The sequence below is a fragment of the Rhopalosiphum padi genome, chromosome 4, assembly GCF_020882245.1.
Source record: "Rhopalosiphum padi isolate XX-2018 chromosome 4, ASM2088224v1, whole genome shotgun sequence".
NCBI classification, from domain to species: domain Eukaryota; kingdom Metazoa; phylum Arthropoda; class Insecta; order Hemiptera; family Aphididae; genus Rhopalosiphum; species Rhopalosiphum padi.
In genome coordinates, this window is record NC_083600.1 from 15761234 (window position 1) to 15781546 (window position 20313).

Below are 20313 nucleotides of genomic sequence, written 5' to 3' on the forward strand. Positions count from 1 at the left end.
GATTGTATATTATTTCCCGGTAGTGATTTTATTTTGTAGTGTGTTGTTGTAGCAGTTGTATAGATAGGAATGGAAACTCAGATTGCACGCAACTAGAGATAATATTTCAATTCCTTGACTTCATATTTATAAACATTATTTATTTCCTTTAGTTTTACGGTATAATATTATTATTATATCAGACTGCAGGTAGTGTTGAAGTACGAATAACCATTGTCGTCGTCATGACCCTTTTCTGAATAATGATAGTTAAAATTGAGTAATTTTGTATTGTTTAAGGTTTTATGAACAAACAACCCAACAAATTATACACGTTTGATTAGCATATTAAACAAATAAATTAATCCTGATAAAAGTTAAAAAAAAAAAATCATCTTAGCTGCTGAAGTTATTCATTTTTAGAATGAAAAAAAAATGTTCATAACATTTTGATATTTCTTCAAAAAATAATTACGTAAAAACTAAAATATACAGTACAAAATATTTACATAGGTCATAGGTTCCGAGTATTAATTTATTTCTCGCATACACACTACGAATGAATTTGCATATGATTTTTATCTAAGCAAATATAACACATAAACAATACCTAAGTATTCGTTATATTTCATAAATGAGAATAATACATAAATAATAATAATAATAATTTAGAATATTCGTTGAATTTCTTTTTTAAAACAGTTATTAATTTTATTTTAAAATATTAACCTTAAAATTTGCTACATAGATTTAAGTGGGAAAAATTAAAAATTTTATCTTTGGTTCACCTATAATGAATAATTTATTTAAATCAGTGTCATAAATCATAATTATGATCATGGTGCTAAAAAATATTATGTTAATTAGACCATGTAAAATAATTATTATGATTAACAGTGAATTGTTCTTATTAGTTTGAGTTCCTCTTTGAATAAAATAATTTCCAAAATATATAAAAATAGTTCATGGTTTAACTGTCTCTGTATTGATTTATCCTTTTAATGTTACCCCTATTTTCTAGAAAAGTGGTTTTTTATATATTAAACGATGTAGAAAATAATAGTAGATATGAGTACAAAAATACAGGGGTGTACTGTACTGCAGAAATAATATCGTTATCCTATTTTTTTCTTCTTATTCTTGGCGAATTGTTCTAGTTTTACAGATAAAGAGCGAATAAAAAATTATATGTAGGTAAAATGTGCGGACATGTTACATGTTACCTATTATAAGTTTGTATAATTGTAAATATAAAATATTATATAATTTAGTTGCTAATATTAAAACAGTAAAAAATGGAAGTAAAAATATTATAACAATATTGGTCCGTTTTTATACAAATTATTTAGTTCTTAAACAACATGAACATATTACAAATTAAAACTATTCTGGAAAAAAAAATACAATAATAATTGTATTTGTTTGTCTAAAAAAATATTGTTTGTTCCATTTGCATTTTATAACTCTATAAAGGTAACTGTTTAATTTATAATTAATTAACACATTAAATTAATAGTACTTTAAGTTTAAAAAAAACTATTTAGAAATTGCTGAATTTTAGTAGATGGCCTGATTTCAGCTATACAACTTTTTAACAACAAAATAAAAATGAAATTTATTGATAGAATTTCTTTTACAAAACTTCAATGTACGATGTTATCATAACTATTATTACAACTGAAAGAAAATTATTACAGAAAATATCAATTACAATTACAGATAGCAAAGCCTGTTTATGATACGATTATACGAAGATACATACTTGGTAGTAATGATATATTGGATATAAATATATAATACACATGGACAATTTGTTTTGCTCAAGTTTGCTTGTATTTTATATTTATAATATAGTTAAAGTATTGTTATAAATTATTATAACTATTTAAATTTTAAACCCCATTTCAAATTTAATTAAATATTAAGTAAATAATTGATTATTTGAATATAATAGTAACTTGTTTTAAAATTAAAAACATGCAATATAGTAGCGAATACTGCACTATGTACATATTAAGTTAAACTTTGAATTTAGTCAGTAGACACATTTATTTTGCTTCACGATAAATTATTTTCATAACATTTGAATGATTATTTAAAAATAAAAGTATTGATAAAATTAAACTGAATTTATGTAAATTCAACTAACATAAATATATTATATAAAATATAATCTATTTTCGTAGGGCTATTATTTATTTATTTTTTTTTTTATGTGTTGGAAGAAGGGGTGTTTAAACTCATTTAAGCTTCTTCGAATTACACCATTTTTATTTTAAGATTTTAATAACTATACTTAAAAATGTAAAACACAAACATTGCTTGATGACATCTTTAATTAATGTTAGATATTTTTACTTCAATATCACTATAAATATTTATCATTTAAAAATATAGTTATTTATTTGTTATTATTTTTTTTTTTTTTTTAATGTATATAGTATATTTGTAATATAAAAACTATTAAAATCAGTATAAAATTTTAAAACGTGCAAAACATTATCAATTCCAAACAAATATAATGTATTTAAAAAAAAACATAATAGTACGGTTAAAATGTAGGTACATTGCAATTTTGAAAATTATTAATATCGTTAATTTTTTTAAAAAAAGAGGAAAGGTTCTCGAAACTTTAAAGGGAAAAAACGTAAACATAAAAGTAGAGTTCTCGATGACTTTTATTATTTATGAAGTTAGTTCAAAAAGAAGTAATGTACTTTCGGATTTGTAAACTTTCCACTGCTTTTAAATTGAGAGTAGAAAATATATTATGACATAATAACAATTTACTAATTTAAATGGAAACTAAAATCCATCCCTGTACAATGTACTCGTAATGTATTTTATTATGAACATTACGTATATTACAGGATATTGGCTCGATTGTATTTGTATGAAAGATTTCAAGTTGAAATGTATACATACAAATATCAAACATAATATATTTTTGATCTTAAATATATTATATTGAAAATAATATATCAGTAGTTTAATTTTATATTTTTACACAAACATTTATAGAATAACGATTCGAGGTAGACTAATATTTATTTGCTAAATTTTCAAAATAGTTTTTTGTTTCTAATAAACAGATCAAAAATTATAAAATAGTATTGAAAATTTATAATAATATTGTAATATAGAATAAAAATACCATTTATAATAATAGTATACCATATTTACAATAAGTATATTTATATTAATTGTAAATATTTTATTACGTTATGATTATAATATAGAATATTTATGAAAATAAAATGTGTTTGACTACAATAACATTATATGCGTGAAAAATATTTTTAGAAAAACGATAGATATTTCAAGTGCTCTACAAATATTCCTATGTATGTCACTATCGCTCATGTAAATATGTACTTTGATAATTTAAATGCAGTATGGCCACGATAATCATAGTTATAATTTATGTGTTAAGTTTTTTGTCTTGTAAAAAATATGTTTTGTACTCGTATATTATGTCGTACTTTATAAAATATCACACTTAAACACATTCAATTCACATGTATTTCCTGAGAAAGCCTACGATTATTATAAGTACTGTTTGAAGAGGCTTGCGACTTATAGAGTATTAAACTTAGATTATACCTACATAACTTAAAATCTTGCGTATCTAACTGATGGTGTTTAATTCTTGTTTTGTATAGGCAGAACTGCAAACTACGATACTATAATTAATGATTAACTTGACAAACGCTTTGTACGAATGTGTTTTTAAGTTGGTTATATAATTTTATAATATGTTAGCTACTAATCTAGATGAAAGCGAGACAAACGCTACATCAATTTGATTTTTTTTTATTAAAATTTAAGTTTTTACGGCCAAAATATTGTAGATCAAATGAGCTATAATTATTATCCACGTTTTAGTACAAAAACGGTTTTAAAATACTACAAACAGATAATATATACATTATACATACTAAATCCTGTCGATGCTTTATTATATTTGTTGTATGGTTAAAGTTTTAATGACCCGCTGCATGCTGTACAGCTAATATGTGTGCGTGTCGGCCAGAAAAGGGGAGTTTTCAAGGAAATTCAGTACATCATCGAACAATGTGATGTGGGATACTTAAAAAAACCCTTATTGACTTGCCGATCAAAAAACCGCGTTATGGTGCGTATTGTTTGCAGACTGATGGAAACGAGCGAATAACCTCTAAACAATATATTGTAATTTTTTATTTAAATTATTTACCCATAAAATTCTACACACATTATAATACCTAATAAATACACGATTGGCCTCTTCGATTTTTGTATACGTCAAAATGTTTGTGTCACGCATGTGTTCCCCCAAACCCTTAATCAAAACTTTGGTTCGCCGTTTCTATAGGTCGCACGCCGAACTAAATGGCCAACCCGACCGAATTTCGAATGGATCCGCTGCGAAAACATGAAATAAAGACCTGCCGGGCGCCACCCTGACGCACGGTATACGAAAAGTATGCTATCGAGACATCGTCGTTGTATAATAATTGTATAGTGTTGTCGAGTTATGCGAGTGCGGTATCGTGCGCGCTGCAATATTGTCATTACAATAAAGCGTTACGCGTAGTTCGATATTGTCGCTTACCGTTGGACAGTGGAGAATTTCACGATGTCCTTCGTCGACGACTGCGACGGGATCTGCTCGCTGAAATCCTCGCGGACTTAAAAACTCGCACAATCGTCAAAAATAAAACACGCGATAAACTAAGAACGGAAGCGCCTAAACCAAAGGCTCTCGAATATTATCACTTATTCGCGATGCGAACGGTGCGACGTAACGCTGCTGCAGCGGTCTGATCGAAACCTCGGTTTTCCACCGGTCGGTCTCGTATCGTCAGCGTCGTTGGCGAACACGGATTTCGTCGGCCGACATTTCGCACACGCACACACACGCGCAAACACCCCCGCACAACCACGACACCGACACAACAGTATTATAATATTATTATAATATTATTACGTCGTATTATACTTATATACACTGCGCCCGAAACGAACCGCACCGGTGACGATGACGGAGATCGCACACGCACAAACACGGGTGGTTTTTGCTGTCGCGCCGGATTGCGGACCCGATTTACGGCGACGTCGATAGAATAATATTAACGGTAATCGATCAAAAAATATCAAATATAAATCACGATCTGTATAACATATGCGTGACGACACAGGGCGCGCGTGATTTCGTATAGAGTAAACAATTTTCGTATTTTTTTTTTTTTTCTTTTCTGTTTTTTTTTTAACGTTTCAACCGATTTTCGTGTTCGGTACGCGCACGGCAACAACAACGTCGCGTGTACACAATCCAATAATATCACAATATTACGCCCGGATTTTTCGTATATATTTCCCGGAGATAAAACCGACCAGAAACGGTCGCGGACGCGGTTCTCGCGACGGCACGGGACGGACGCACAACGGAAACTCGGGACGAACGCCGGCAAGCTGCTGGCCCGTCGCTCGGCGGTGGTGGCGGTGGCGGTGGTGGCGGCGGCGGCGTCGGTGATGCCGCGTAGCGTCGCCGTAGTCGGCGGCCCAGAAGAGTCGGCGCCGGCGCCTGTCGTTCGCCAATTATCGGCTACTTACAAACGCGTTCGGATTGTTTTTCGAAACTGGTATTTATTAATTTATTTATTACGCCGCCAGAGAGTTTTTGGCACGTCACACGACAATATTATTATCGTCACATCATATTATTATAATATTATGTATATATAATCGTGCACGTTGCACATCGGGTATACGCGCCATAGGATTTTGGGTACAGTGCGTATCTATGTTTATTATTTAGTAGGTACGCGATACGTTTGAAAAGTGAACAATTTTGAAAACGAAGAGCGGCAGACGTCGCGAGTTCGGACAGAGATTTGTGATTTTCGACGTCACCTTCCCGTATGTCTCCTATATCGTTTATTAATATATACTCTATACATCTAAAGCTACGCGATAATAACATGCCTACATATTAACTATATATTATATATATATTATTATTTATGTATTATTTAAGTCGCCTTCGTCAATACTGCAGACTTGGATGTGCATATTTCACGATTTGTCGAGCAACCTGTGGTGACCGGTCAGTGACATATACAATCTGATATATACTATATAATACTACAGCGCGTCTTCGAAAAAACTAAATACATTTTTAATAATTCAACGAGTAATATTAGTTATTTTAAACGTGGTTTTTTTTTTGTTCATTAGGATAACAAAGGTTACTCGTGCTGATGCAATTGATTCATTATGATACGGAAGTATATAAGTTAAACTTTTTTTTTAATGACAGCCGCCCACTTTGACTATTAATTATTTAATATGTCTCACCAACTTCAAACATGTCTTTGGAATAGCATTTAGAACGTTAGAAATTATTTTCATTGTGCATGTTTTAATGTAATTTTTGAACTGAACCCTGAGTGAGATGGAACTCCCACTAATTTTCTCACATGATGTTTGTTTTAACTGTGTAGTTTAACCCACGTTGCAGTGATTTTGAGAACATAATAACTTAATAACTCCCCATTGAAAGTATCTATTGAAATTATTCTTTCAAGCATTTAATAAAACAAATTACATTTAGAAATTAAATATAAAATTGGCTGAATGGGATGCAAGCAATAATTATACAAACTTGATAAATTAAGTTCTTTACTGATTATTCTATAATTGTTATTAAATAAACTTTAAAGGAAACAGATCGAATGATTATTTTCTAGATATGTTCAATTATAATTCAGTCAGAAGCGATGTACGAGTCTCGAAGTACAAATCCATTATTAAAGTATATATAAGTCAGATGAAGGAACAGTAATAAAAAGTTTTAAAAAATATGAGAAACATGTGATTGAAATCAATTTATTAACTAAGATGATTTTGTATTGTCAAAAATTGAATACCTAATATGAAATTGTATTTAATGTATAGTTAACATGTATGTAGTTAAATTTTAATGTAAATATATTCAAAATTTAATTAAGTGTATTCAACTATGAATTATAATAACTTGTATTGCACATGTGCATAGTTTAAATGTTTCTAAATATTAAATTTAGATTATTTCCTAGATTTTCTATTTGATATAATTTTCATTGATATTGGTTACAACTGATAATACTAATATATACATTCAGTGCGTTTATATATAATTATTTTTAATTGGCTATGACCAACTATAATAATAATTACAGTCAATACTTGTTATTTTAATAGCATTTTTATTTTCTAAATAAAACAACAACAATAATTGTAAACCTATAATTTAAATCGTTCATGGAGAGCCTGTAACTATAACTCTTAAACTGCTCTTTAACCTTTGCCTTTACCAATGAATCCCTATTTAGACATACTTAAAATTCACAAATTATTTTAGAATTAAACCATTATACACAAACTGCTAAAACAATATGTGTAAATGTGTAATACGCGTTCTCGTAAATTCATCTATATTCATAGAGATGACGAAATTGATGGATCAACAATTTATAAGTAGATTATCACACACGAGTGCTATACATACATATTATACCATAATATATTTTATGTTAACTTCAACGATCAACCATTCTCTACGATGACTAATCATAACTGACAATAGCTAATTAGGTTAGGCATTGCAGAAGTTTCCTAGACAAATGACAATAAATACTGAAATTACTAAAATTGAAAGTTAAAATATTAAATATTAAATTTATTTATTTAAATATTACATAAATGACAGAAAAATATTTAAATCAAAATATTCATGTGCTTAATATGTTAATGTAATATTTTATACTAATATTTATCTATTTATATTTTTTAACTATAACTAATATTATAGAAGTATATTTTTTTATTTATTTTAATAATGTATAATAGGTAACACATTAAGTAAGTACGTGCCCTTTACGTTGAAATAAAAAAATAATTAATAAATAAAAATAATTCAGACAATATTTAGTTGAAATTGTTATGATAAAATTACGTTGTTAGCCCAGAAACTTTACGGTTATCCAATCAATTTTAAAAACTGTTTTTGTAATTCACATGTGTCTCCACACCTAAAAAAGTACTAAAAATCTAAAGGTAATATGATTTGAAAAAAGGAAACCCATGATCGATGGATCGATTATCATCTTAAAAAATACCGATAGTATAATGACATTGACTTAATTTATCTGTTGGAAATATAATAAACTGATTACCGACAATCACTAGTATCCGCCGGTATTACTGACATCGTCCGAACATTACCTTTATTGCCAGAATGTCTAACGACATTGACGGTAATAAAATATTATAGGTATTCATCTATTTATACAAGACATTTGACTATTATTATAACGATTTAATAACGCGTTTTATGAATCCGAAATGATGTATTCGCGTTATTGTCGTACATCGTGATTTTTTACCTATATAGCACCTATTATTATAAAACATAAAATGTTAATAATTGATGAAATATAATAATATAATATCCTATTTATACGTCTGAACAATGAAAACTACACGGTCGCATCAGTCGAAATACGTGCATATTAATATTGGTGCAGTGTGAAGTTAGCTTATTCTGAAACGACGAATTTCTATGGCAGAACGCAACGCACATAATATAATACAACATCGTTATGGAATTATTTTTTATTAACATTGTGGTCTCCATAGCAATATTATAATGTTCTGGATTATTTACTAAACATGCTCACCCCCATTTCCTTTGATTGTGCAAATTTATTTAAAGTCATATTTTTGGAATTTATAAGTAAACTTAAAGGACATATTTTCAAATACTTGGATTTTTAGGTCATTTAAAGAATTCTACGTGGACAAACTTCTATTTTTTAAATACAATTTATCATTTTTTAGTGTATATACACTAAGACTAAATAGAACTAACTAAATAATTGATTTCTTTTTTTTAATTTTGAACAAGTAGTTTCTGAGTAATTCAACTTTATGTACTACGGATAATATAGTCTAAAATAATATGGGTTAATAAAATATGGACACTATAATGATTTGAATAATATATTATCAATTAATATTAATAAGCATTGTACCAGAACAATTATTTATTAATTTGTAAAAATTATCCTAGTATAGCAATACATCCATTTTAGATTTTATATATTTCCACAAAAAATCAATTTAATGGCATAAAAAATCTAAATACATATGGTCATTAAGTTTTATAAAATATTCCAAACATCTATATCCAAATAAAGTATAAAAGAAAAGGCAAGTGTGTTTGTTGAATTACCCAATATATGGCAGGTATTGAGGTATTACTAAACAATTTAAAAATAATACTCGTAAAGTGGATATGGGCTTTTTCACGGATAATCTCATGTCAATGAAAAGTTCGGCTAACCATAGCACGTTACATCTATAGGTGGGCAGTTTCCTTTTCGACCAAAACTTACAGTTACCTTTTCGGCCAGAACAATTTTCTCTAAAATTTACAATTATAACAACTGCGCTTGACAATGTTTATAATTAATTTTAAATTAATTCTATATCAAACAAGTAACAACTCTGGTTTATCTATTTTTCTAAAAACTAACTATAAACGAAATTAAATGCCCATTGATGAGTATAAAAATACGAGTAGTAAAATTTGTCAAATAAAAATTAGTTTTTAGTTTGACTAAGATAATATTATGTTAAAAAATGTTAGTGCAAATTGTTTTATTTTAAAGCAAATATCGTATAATAATAAAAAATAAAATTTAATTTTAATTTTCGACATATTCATGAAGGTATATTTCATTATACTTTAACTATTACTACATATCGGTAATATAGAACTATATTCATTTTTATTAATTATTGACTAATGCAATCGGTAATTTTAATTTTTGGTATATTTATAAAGATAAATCTTTTTTACATAGTATTATATATAAGAATTTTGATAATTAAACATCACATTTATTCTATGCATATAATAATCATATTTAATTAAATATAAAAATAATTGTTAAATTCAGTTGTTGTATTATACTCAACTATGTCCATACTCACCATGTCAAAATATAAAATTTAAAAAATAAATTATTAAATTATTTTTATATATTAAAATTTATATTAATAAACAAAGCGATTATTTTAAAGCAATTCAATTTGAATCGGATTGAACTTAGAATGTAGAATTTTCATGATTTGTTTTAGGGAAATTTAATTTACACACACAATTCTATCATATTTTAATGACTTTATTTATTTAACCTTCTGTTTTTAGGCTAGTCCAGCGTCAACTTTTCCTTCTTAAAGAGTAAGTTGTATTTTCAATTTTATAATATAAAATAGAATATTCGATTAAAAATGTATATATATATATTATATATATATATATATGAATTTATTGTATTTATATCGAATATCGAATGAATAAGAGAATAAGTGAAGTAGCAAGGCCAAACTGAGTAATAAATATTTGTTCCCCACTACTGTGATGAAATGGCGGAGAATTATACGCATTATACGTTATACATATAAAATATACACTGTATGATGTTATATAATATTATGCTGAAGTGTCGTACCGCCGTGTAAGTGTGGGTCGATTAATGTCACGACAAAAGACAAACGATCTCTGCCGACGACGAGACGCCAAAAGTCAAAAGCGCGCAAGAAAGGTACGTAAAAAATACTCGCGCTTTTGTAGCGAATATATAAAGTTGGGTATTCAGAGAATTTCACCTCGTACGTTTCGTATTTTAGGCTAACATTTCCAAGAGAAATCTTATCATCTCAGTCGTATTTTCTTGACATCAAATAATAATTATTATTATAATAATATTTGTATATTGTATGCCGTAAATTTCTATAATTATATATTTTCTTTTCAAGTTCATGTGTACATCATAATAATATATATATATATATATATATATATTTATGTATATCATATTTTATTATATGCCTACTTGCATTTTTCCCTAATTAAACCCAAACAATATTCTCCCGAGTCTTTCAACAACGACAGTATGATGGTAATTATTATTGCGATAAATCTGAACGCTATAAAATATTATGGAGTACGCTGTCGGAGTGTACACACGGATACCTACGTATTTATTATATTTACCTTTATTAATTGCACGCCCCGCAGTGAAGACAAAACATAAATTAACAAAAGTAAGTAAGCATCGCTATAACAGTTACAAATAATAATAATAATAACAATATTATAGTAATAAACAAAAAGGGGTAACAAACTATATTATAATTATGAATAGTTTTGAGCCTTGATCCTTGTAGGTACAAAATAAATGTTATAATATTGACAACATATACATATTTCATAATTTCATATACTGGAATAATATATTAACATTATAAAAATTAGATCAAAATTTCAAAAGAGACCCACGAGGACGATGCAATTAATATAATCTTTGTAGTATAATAATATGAACACTTACTGCAGAACTATTTACCGTGTTTCGTACTACTTATTATATACTTTATTTACATTATACAATCCACTCTAAATTTACAAAACATGTTATATTATGCACATTCACGATGCACCGCATATAGTAATGTGCAATTATTATTATGAATTTCAAATAAAGGTTAAGTTCTGGTGCGAGAAATCCGTAAATCAGAAAGATGTGTAAGTACTTACGTTTTACGTAGGCATCTCAATACGCTGCCCTAGAAAAGTCTTCGAGGAAACGGCTGACACGTATTCTTTTGACTAAAAGTGAGCGGACTTAAAAATAATATGATAACGCGTCGCACTAATGAACGGCATATAGAATACTGTTGATCGAGTATTACGAACAACGGAGCACGCGACACAGAGAAACAAGAATTATTATAGAATTCCGATAAGAATGACCGACAGAAAAAAATGTTGCAGTTCCCGCCCCCCGCGAGTAAAGTATCAACCATACTGAATTCAAACGATACCGTGGTCAAAGGTACCCTTGACCACGGTATCTCTCGATTTTTGTCCAGTGTTTTAAACGGTTAACTTATGAACAGATAACCGCGATAATAACCGCTGTCTAACTCAGGGACGTCAATAATAATTAATATCGCGTAATAATCCCAGGTTAATACCTATCTACATAATTTTATTTTAAATTTAATTGTTTATATTTTATAGACAGTATGAAAAATAAAACAAACATTATTTTGTATGAAGAAAGTCAGCATTTGTATAGTCAAATACAAGGGTCGGCAACCTTTTTACCTACACGGGCCATATTTTTTTTCAGTTTTTCATTGAGGGCCGCATATAAAATTAAAATATTAAAAAATATTATTTATTATATATATATTATATATGATTAGATTACGTTCTCGCTCATAACTTATCTCATGAAATGTGCACATTGTTATAATATAATAGTCATGATTAAATTTTATTTATATCAATTTAAGATATAAAACTGAAATTTTAAACACCATGAAATATAATTGGAGGACCGCGGGTTGCCGGTGCCTGGTCAAATACATTAAATATGTCAAAAAAGTGTTCATTAACACCTACTATAACTTATGGCCAAAGATTTCAGATGCTTGAGACCAGTGGCGGCTCGTAGATAGGGGCGACGGGGCGGTCACCCCCCTTCTAAAATTATTATTTACTACTAATATATAAAATTTCAAATTTATATTGTAGTATAATATTATTGTCAAAAATAAAAATTAATTTTCCTATATTTACACTAATAAATAATATTTATAATATTATTATGAAAACATTAGCAGATAATCGGAGTTTACAATTTCTGAGAAACGATTACCAATAACAATTTGCCGAAATCCGAGAGCAGCGAATGCGATCTTGGGCGATGTTAAAAGTCGCCCGTCATAATTATGATCGGAATATAAAAACTAAGAAGGGGGAACACAATAATAACACTGCCGCCGAGGCGATGATTTTAATCGCCCGATGCCCCGATATACACGGATTCCGAACTTGCGTGTGTTTATTATTTACTTTTTGCCGTCGTAACTCATCGTAATCAATTATTATTTTATTATTTCATTATCATTATATATGTATTAAATGAATTTATTATTATTAATGAACTATTATTAATATTATTTGTGTTCAATACTTTCCATAAATAAGAAATTTTATATCGCCCTACCACTTTCAAAGAACACGAGCCGCCACTGCTTGAGACCAATTATATATAAAAAAAAGAATAATGTTTGCCCGGCGCAGAAAAATATAGTCAGGCCAAATTGGATCTTGATAAATTTTAGGTATGCATAAGCATATCCTGTAATACCCCAAATGACGCCACTGGTCTAACTTAAGAAAACGCGGTCGTTGGCATTCTTCTCCGTATCCACGAAGCCGTTTAATTTTTGATAAATACGTGTTCGCTTCGTCGTCTGTCAGTACGTATTAATTACGTGAAGAGCAGTTCTACTAAATTCCAAAGAAATAAGTCTTTATTTTCAAGCCTCGCCATTTCCTGTTTGAAAGAACACATCGCACAGTTTCCCGAGGATTATACGAGGGTGGCACGCCAAGATAAGATGCCCATCATGTCACATTATCCTTGTAGTGTGCCTTGATTGAGAGAGTGCGGGAAAATGCCTGTGTGGATTGGTTTGATGGATGTATCCATGGGTTTCCCACCATTAGTTTGCTAAACTAAATTATAACAGCGATTTTATTATAATCTAAATGCACACCTAACCTTTTTGACATTTTCCCTAGATTAAATAACATATTTACGACCAAGTAAGTATTTTTAAAATTAATTAAATAGAAGAAACTGTATATTAAACAATTTAAAAAAAAAACCAGCAGTAATATCTGATTTCGCCGGGAAAAAATTAAAAACTAAAATAGGGCGTTTAATTTATATTGGTTTGAGTGCACAGCCCACGGTCAAGACAGTGTCGGTATACCTCGCTCTGTGTACAAGATCTCACAACGATGGGAATTCATCTGCAGCCTATATTATGATATGTATACCTATTATATATTTTATTTGGATCTGTGAAGTCATAGAATTTAAAATTATATTGATTTAGCGCCTAATATTAATTTATATTTTTTACTTAGTCTTTAGAATGATTTTAATGAATTTAATTTGTCCCTAATAACTTCCTGGATGTTTCGATGTATTTTTTACATTTTACAGTAGCTTAAATACTCGTTCTGAATAGCGTATAACTGCCACTCGACATTGCAGTGCTTTTCGATTTGTGAGCTTCTTTACGGCGTTAATGAATTAATAGTGTTCATGAATTTGGACCACCTTACGTATCATAGAACTAAAAGTGATAAACAGTTAACAATTGTTGAATCATATTTTCATATTCATCATATTATTAATTAGAACCATGTTTATTCTGAGGATTGAACTATCCTAAATTTGTTTATTCAAAGGTAACTTGACCGGTCACTGCAGGGATGGTGACGATGTAGTCGTCTTTTAATATGCGAAATTATAGGATGGTGTTTGAGCAACGGCTATGCAAAAAAATGTGTTTTACATTTAGGACAACAAATAATGTGTCTGTTTTGTGTGAAGATTTTTATATCACCAGTTTTCATTAGTTGGTTTCAGTTTTCGTATACACCGCACGATTATGGTGACTCGTATTTGGTAGTCTCACGTAGAAATGTCTAATGAGATAGACCTCATATTATCACCGGTATCATAATATGCCTATACATAATCTTATTGCGGACTAAGACGGGGAAATATACGTATACGAGATGATACACAGTATTCTCTATGCGATCAGCATGGAATTGTGAAGTTTTAATTGGCTGTGAGGACTTACCTTGATAGCTTGATTTCATTGATTAATACAATGTTGACGTTCATTTCGGTTGTACGTGCGTAGAGTTCATTTATTTTTTATGTAATGCCATTTGCGTTTTAGTACAAGATATGTAGAGGGATGGAGGGTGCAGTGAGTCATTGTGGGTTGATAGAATGACGAATACAATGGTACTAGTTATTACCAAATCCAAAACTGTCTGAGGTAATTAGAGACATCGGTAAATATTTGAACATGGATAGCGCATTATATATATTTATAGAATCTTTTGGTTGAGTAGTTTTTTCATTTAAGACGGCATTTACATAATATCTCTAGGTCGTATTTAATATGGTCACTGTCCTTTCATCCAATTGCATTACCGGTTACCATATTTTACGTCAAATACATTTATTTCAATTCCGTACGATTACATCGTTTAAAATCAAATCCACAATGTCGAGAATCTATAAATCACATCTCACCGACATACTTACAGGAATATACACTTGAGTTCCAAACAAAATACAATACAATTTAATTTTTAGCAACCTATAATATATTTTATTACATATTATAACGTTTATCGATGAAAATAATCATTAAAACGATTATCAATGTACAATAATAATAATATAATAACTATATACTCGTACAATTCCCATTAATATGTCATAAATAAGTTTAAGCCTAATAATATTGCACTTTATTTAGTGGTGGATAAGCGATGAACATACATTATATACGGTTTCAAATTGCGTACTACAGGCCACCTTTTATTTTATCATAAACAATTGTTCTAGACGTCATACTATTTAGATACGAAGTACCTATGTCAAAAATAAATAGTTTCTGTAACATTATTATTGTCACTTATATAAGTACTTTAAGAGCAGTATACAGTATGGTAGACGGTAGTCCGATTAAAGTCTAACTTTATACGAATTCATAAAAGAAAAGTATAACAATAAGTATTATATACAACACCACACCTTGGTAAAGACAAATCAAAAAAGTTTTGGCACAATAAACTAAAAACAACAAGGTGTAAGATTTGCATTGAACGCTAGATGAAAGAAGAATATTATACGAGAATAAATATAAAATGTATAAATCAAATAATGTATTATTTTAGATTTTTACATAGAATAGCGAAAAAAATCCATGGTTTGAATTGTGAAATTCTAAATTGTTAGTGTTTTATATATTATTTTAATATTAGAGAAATGTGTGGTTTTTTAATAAAAATAAAGTTTGCAAAGGTTATAAGTGCTCTATACTTATATTTATTTTTTCATATACCTATACATTACAATGTTTTTTTTTTTATTTTAATGTACTTGAAAGTTTAATTTATCTTTTATCTGTCTATACTACTTTATGTCTTACTAACTTTGCCTACAGGCATAGGTGCAAATGACAATGGGCGTGGTCCATCCAGTCATATTATCATCCTGTGCTTTTGAAAACTCCTTAGAAATTGATTTACATATATTTTTCCATAGTTTTTATATTCTTAAACAAAACTGATAATTTTAAAATGTTTTATCAAATAAACATGAATATTGTAACTCAAAAATCTTTTACTAAGTATAATGTAGCATTGCAGGGCTAATTTTTGCTTTGACATTTATATCTCAGAGGAATCTATTGTTTTTATTTTTTTTATTATAATTGATATCCCCTTTCCATTCAAGAATATTATATTTATCTACTTCACCGGCACTTATATATTATGTCTTGACATTAGTCTTTAATATAGGTTAATCACAAGCAAAGCGATTTTTAGTACATTATGTATTATTATTATCAAACCACAACGCATTAGTATTGCATTCTATTCACCTTATTTTCACTATTTACGTTTCCATCAAAATATCGAGTATATATAATAATTAGTTAAAATCGTATTTATTTATCACGCATGCGTGCTTCGCGCCGGATGTTGTTCGTATACATATATATACGAATAAGAATCACTTTCTAATCTCGTGAACACATGCTCCACGCACTGATAACATACATACATACATATATATATATAAATTCATACACACATATATACGTGAATACATACATACCGTGAGAATTTGCAATGAACAGTCCCAAGTGCTCCTGAGGGACACGATTTATTTCATCGTCACACATTGACAGCGGCAGTTACGTTAAAATATTAGCTCCGAAAACAGTTTGCCGAAGTGCTTGCTCGATGCTATAACGCGTAATTCGTTCGTTGCACGCGACGTTGTTGATGATCTTTTCCAGTCCTAAAAACCGACCAGCCATATACGCCAAGTATTGTCAATATATATATATATATATATATATACACGAACAAACGACGAGCTTCGCACGTATACAATATTGGTTTTCGAAAAATTCTACTCGACCACGGTGGTGTGTGATCGCGACAAGCTTAGTGGACGCGCACTTGAGTGTGTGTATGTGTAAGACAGAGTGTGTGTACATGTACTACCCATGGTCATACATATATATATTTATATTGTAATAACTAATAATAGAAAACGCGAATCGTAAATCTAATAGATAACCCGAAAGTCGGTCACAAGTCCAACGACGTGCACAATATTGCCCTGGGATGAAATATCACGTATGATCGCGTTGTTATTATTATTATTATTATTATTATTATTAATAATAATAACGATTTTTTGCTAGCAGCCGAACAATTTATAATTTCTACCGTTACGAACCGAAAAAAACAATGTCGTCTCTAACTAATAAAATTGTTTTAAAAATTATCAATCGTCTATACTCTATACGACTGTACGTCATGCACTCGTGATAAGTTTCCAAACTGAAAAGCTGTGCACATTATTAAAACGATAACGTTTGATTGTTTGATAGATACTTTTACAGGTGCAATTTATAATCATAGAAGAATTTGAACTGGTATCCTTTGATTGAATATTAAATGTGGTTAAAACTTGACCAACTCTGTAATAATATTAATTCACTATATGCGTGTTTACTGATTGGTGTATATTATATAAAAATAGGTCCGCTTACAAATCTATATAATAAAGGTACATAATAATAATATCATGGCAGGTTAAGTAAAGCTGTCATTGGATTGCATAGACAGTATTATACATATTATATATTTTATTTCACGCAAAAGTATAGTTTACTGTGCGCAAAGGGGATTTTACATTTTACCCGTTCACATAATAATATATATATTATATATAGGAACCTCCGGTTACGCATTTATAGGGTATAGTACCTACTATAGTACCCCAGGTACACATTTATTTAGTTGTAAATGGTTCGACCGATTTTATAACACATCGACTTCTTCCTCATTTAGTTGTATGGAAATAGTAAATACAATAAAAAATATAGTTTTAAAATTATAATCGAAATAAAATAATTTGTTATTTTATGAAATATTTAAATATCCTGCTACCGATATCAATATTGACAATAATACGTCATCGTCTAACTATATATCTTAAAGCTATTCCACTGAGTATATATTTTGTAAGAAATTGATCACAAATATGTCAAAACGATAGACTTATGCTAAAATACAACATTGATTGGATAGGGATGTATTATACGGATATACGAAAGGTTCCGAAGTCAGAATTATTGCATATTATAATCTCCTGTTTTTTTTTTTCATACACAAAAACATAGCCGAGGAAAAGTAGTGCTGATGGCTTTGGCGAACGGGGTTGGGGGCCAGTTGTGGTATCGAAAACGAATAATGTTTGTAACAATTCGGCGTTTAATAAATACATATACAACCGACGAGCATAAAAGGACTATAAAACATATAATATATTACATCAGTCGTTATTATATATATATATATAATAATAATATAATAATATTATTATGCGTTTGCGAATAAATTATGATGACTGTTCGCCCATTATTGTTTCTTATATTATTGAATTATTGCGTCTATATAATACATAGACGCACACACTGCAGGCTGTCGGTTCTCGGTACCGAAATCGTTTTCTTATTCATAATCGATGCCTCGCACCCCGTACAATAATGTATAATGCCGGGCGTGTTAGCGAAAATAATATATGATTATATAATATTATTACATAACATAACATATAATTTAGACGCGTTTGATGGACGATGCATTATTATCGGAAGTAATTTCACATGTGTATTACACTGCTGGTGTTTGATTGAAGTCGACGTTTTCAGTAGTTTCGTCAGTCCAAATGGAACGCCGTGTATTATAATGAAAGCCGACGTACGAGTGACAACCTACCGAATCTGACCACAATATAATCATTCTGTTCTTGACGTACGCCGTAATCGAGTTCGTGCGTATGTAAAAATAAATAAATAAAAATGTGAGTGAATGAATTATTTATGAGGTGAACCGGGCAAAATATTCGGAAGGTCCGAGAACAAGTGTCGCGCGCCAACTCAATCAATTATACCGAGTCAACGATTTTTGATGACTAAATAGTATTCAGCTCAAAAAGTTGTAAGTGGGTTGATATCGCAATAATAAGATGTAATTTTATTCAACAGTAAAAATTACACGAGTTATCCCCGTCCTGGCTGAATTTGGATGACTTTGGACCCCTAATATATCACAATAGTGCTATATATGTGCCCATTATCTAGACCAACAACCATAGAATTTACACATTTGTCATGGTTTTTAAGGAAAAACGTATTTATTCAAGAAAATGCGCATTAATTCACGGAACGAATAAAAAAATAAACCTGTGTACGTGCATGGTTTTTAGAGCATTTCCAAAAAATAAACACTTATTGACTTATCAATGTGTTGTATAAAACATAATGTAATATATGTGTTGTATAAATAAAACATAATGCAAATTTATATTATAGTTATTTGTTATTATTTGTTTATTTTACACAGTATTTTCCTCTAGGCGTTTATATGATCGTCTAAATACCAAATTGAAAAATAACGGTTTTTATTATTTTTTTTTAACCGAGATTTTTAAGTATCTACAATCTACATGATACTTTCCAAAATCACTTATAATATAATTTTCTGTAAACAATAATATATTCAAAATATTTAGACTAATTATTTTACACTAAATAGTTTAAATATCATTCTATACGATACTGATTTATAAGCAATATGTTCGATAAAAATTGTTTTAACAAACTTAGTTAAAGCGTTATATATATGTAACACAATTTAAACATGGGCAAAAAACGCAGGTCATATTTCATAAATTCCGATCATAGTATTATAATAATGTTATAATACCTACATTTATAAAATATTAACTAAAGTGAATTTAGAAGTACTTATATTATATACGCATTTTTTTTTACTCTTAATAATCTCGAACGATTTATTAATCCATAAATGTAACAATGGTCGTAAAACGTTAAACGTAGTTATTATTAAGTATCGCGGAATCGTTGTTTGGTCACTATATACCTGTTTACTGTTTTTCATTAATTAGCAATTAGCGCACAGAAACATATTTTGCTGTACACAAAACAAAAAACGACCACAATAACTTCGACAAACATAAAGTGTATTGTTTAAATTACAATAATATTAATTGTTAAATACTACTGATACCGACAATTTTC

At 29.2% G+C, this 20313-nt stretch overlaps 1 protein-coding gene across 3 annotated transcripts in view; it reads right to left on the reverse strand.

Moving 5' to 3' along the window:
- The window catches only part of LOC132929569 (lachesin-like), a 396933-nt gene extending 385179 nt beyond the window's left edge, over positions 1-11754 (reverse strand). Inside the window, exon 1 of one of the 3 annotated variants that reach the window (XM_060995009.1) lies at positions 11609-11754. The gene's annotated coding sequence lies outside the window, so the exon portion shown is untranslated. Of the gene's footprint in view, positions 1-4573; positions 5460-11608 lie in introns of those variants that run through there. The other 2 variants (XM_060995008.1, XM_060995011.1) reach the window with 2 other exon arrangements.
- Between the last annotated feature and the right edge of the window lie 8559 nt (positions 11755-20313).